This window comes from Patella vulgata, chromosome 5 (genome assembly GCF_932274485.2).
Source record: "Patella vulgata chromosome 5, xgPatVulg1.2, whole genome shotgun sequence".
Taxonomy (NCBI): Eukaryota; Metazoa; Mollusca; class Gastropoda; family Patellidae; genus Patella; species Patella vulgata.
In genome coordinates, this window is record NC_065883.2 from 37717777 (window position 1) to 37720962 (window position 3186).

Sequence of the window (3186 nt, forward strand, 5' to 3'; positions counted from 1 at the left end):
TAAAAATCTATCGGATCAGAATTTTGATTTCGGTCACGTGATGGTCACCATTTTGAATTGAAAATGAAAAATAGAAGCAATTTGAAGGGCCGGGACTTTGGAACACAAGAACTCTCCTTCTAATTAAGCTAGAATGTTCAAACTTGGTGTAGGCGTTCACTAGGTCAATGTCATGATTGAGTTCAAAGATGAGCATTTTTTGCCTAGGGTAAGCAGAGATAAGCAAGCTGATTTGTTGATTCTTTAGGGCACGATGACATTGGTTATAATGAATGGAGGGCGATGAAACTCTTGTCAATCGAGAGGCTAATAGCTGGCCTGTTGTGTGAAATCATTGTATCATTTTTTGAAAATGTCCGGGGTAGCCGAAAAAAGGAGATCGAAATCCAAAAAGTCGTATTTTTACGATTTGGGGCATTTTTAGAGGTCGTGTAAAGTAAAATAAAGCATGCATATACATATATTATTGATATTAAATATATCATATAAAAAACTAAACAATGAATCAGCTGTCATTGACCTGAAAAGAAAGAAAGAAAAAAAGAGTATCTGGTCTTACAGCTAATCTGGGATTATTTCGTCTGAGACAAGGAACAGTGGGGGGGGGGGGGGATGGTGGCAAAAAAAAAATAACTTAAATAGAATGAAAGATATAATTAAAATAAATTGGATAGAGTCAGGTAAGAATAGTAGTAGGCATAAGGTTCAAATAAAGCATAGTATATTTATAAATACATTTTATAATTCTTTATTTCAAATCCATTAAGGGTGATATAAATTTATTCGTCCGGGATTTATTTGACTCGCGCTGTTATAAAGCGTAGGGAAATAACTGGTGATTGGTCACCATGGGCCAATCAGGAGCTCGTATTGTGAACTGCTGACCCGACCTTGAAAGTTGTAAACAACAACACACATGTGTAATGGCTGCGCCCATGAAAGAACGTGAATCGACTGATATTTCATCAAATTTACGCTGTATTATTCATTACCAAGGATTTAGAAAGGAACGAGAACAATTATTTACAAAATCTCGCTGGGATAAATTCCGTGAATGTGCCCATGAATGGCTAAAACTTGATGGGCGAGCGAAATGGATAGCTGAACAGGCGACTTCGGGTGATATAATCAAACAAGGAATTTATCGACGCGCCAAAAGATACTGGATTTCACCCAACATGCTACAGGCCTTTTACAGACAAATTCCGAATTGGGTCTGCCCGTAATCGTATAGATAAAGAAAAATTAAAATCCCCGGCTACAATCCAACCAGGGAATAGCGGGAGTGTAGACGATCTGGGACCTAGCTCTCCAAACAAATTACGCTCCTGAAGCAAAAAGAAAGAGTAAATCGGTGCTGCCTGTTGTGTGTATTATATGTAAAAAACGTGACAGATTTGTCACTGTTGGAGAAAATAGGAAGAAGGATGTATTAACACAGACTCAGACCCAAACAGGCTCAGGTAGGCCTAATGTTAATATTATGTTACTTACTAAATTTATAATTATTACTAATAAATATTAAATATATTCATCCTACAGTTTTTAATTATTGTTGTTTTTGTTGTAAATGGAATCAGAAGTGCTACTGCAATCACTGTAAAATTGTTATGAAGCTAGCCAGTAAAGCCCTTTACCCCATTTGTTGATTTGGCACAGTCATTGGTTAAAGTGTTGCACATTTGCTTGCACAAGGGATGAAACATAGAGAAGTTAACTTGTTTTTTATTTTCTTGGCCCACTTGTAGGTGCCTTGCTAAGACGATCTGTCTCTAGACCATTTCCGCTCACACAAAGGATCTGAACTAAACCGCATGCCAGAGTTGACCAGCCAGGTACATGTACATGTAGGCCTCAAAGTGACATTCCCTCCCCCACCCTTGAGCACAAACAACATTCAACGCTATATGGTGTATAATTTGTTTGCAAATTTGTTTGTAGGCCAACTGTTGAAAGCTGCTGAATTGAAAGAGGATGAAGATATTTTAAGGCATATCAGAGGGCAAGATTGTGTGGCCATTGAGGTCAGATATCACCAAAAATGTTATAGGCAATATACATGTACTGAATTTCTTAGACAGTTATCAGAAAGGTAAATATTTGTGATGTTTTTTTTATTTGTATTCTCCGCCTTCTTGCCACTGGTATTATTCAAATAAAACTGAACCATGGGTGAGTCCTGAAATTACTATGTTTTTGTCCAGTGGACGTTAAACCGCAATTCTCCTCTCTATCTCTCCTTGTACTGCTAATGCCTTCCTGTCTTCATTAGCTGGTTTCTGCATGAAAATAAGATGTTAACCCCTGTGTAAGTGTCTTTTTCCTCTGTTGTACGAAATTAATGAGAGTAAACCAAGCTCCAGAATTTTGTTTTAATTGTGTACATGTATATGTTTATTTATATTTTTCAGCAAAGATGACTAGCCCTCCGTCGAATATTAAACCACATACAATATATTCTGTGAAGATGTCATAAGAGAAAGAATCATAAATGGCCAGCAAAGTTGTCTTGTACAGAGAGAGAGAAATGGGGTTTAACGTCCACTCAACACAAACCAGGTCATTTTGGGACTAACATACGGTTTCAATTTTATTTCAATAATTCGCTTGCACGTATGGGTCTTTAGCAGTGAGAGGAAACCGGAGTGCCCGGAGGAAACCCACGAGGTTGAGAAGACGCCTCTATCTCCATGCCACATACGCTCACACCTGGGATCAAAGCCACAGCCACAAGCCAGAGGTGACCGACCAGCTAGAGGTCGAAGCGCGGCACTCTAGGCCATCCCAACCCCCCTTTCTTGTACAGACCTGTGCATGTGTAGTCAATGTGAAAATGAAAAAAAAACTGTTAAAGAGACCGAATTTGATGTTAATACATTTAGTGACAGTGATGATGATAATGAAGATTAACTTTGATGACATTTGATGTGCAGAGTAACTGTTTAATTTTGATTTTCAATGATTGTTTCACTTTAATAAATAATTTCACAACTGTTCATCCTGTTTTCTAACCTTTCCCTTCATTCCAGCCCAGATACACAATTATTTTTTTTAACTTATATCTACATGTATGTTTGTAATTTGACCATTAATCATATCCGAAATAGTAGTTCACAGCTACATGTACAGTTGTAAAAATACTGTAGTGGCTAATTGAAAGGGAACATGTATGTGGGTTTAGAATGT

The 3186-nt window shown here is 37.5% G+C and overlaps 1 long non-coding RNA gene across 1 annotated transcript; it reads left to right on the forward strand.

The window, feature by feature from the left end:
• The first annotated feature begins 644 nt into the window (after positions 1-644).
• LOC126820687 (uncharacterized) lies at positions 645-2935 on the forward strand. The gene is made up of 3 exons (XR_007680074.2): positions 645-1463; positions 1942-2092; positions 2412-2935. It is a non-coding gene; the product is annotated as an uncharacterized LOC126820687 (long non-coding RNA).
• Positions 2936-3186: the final 251 nt, after the last annotated feature.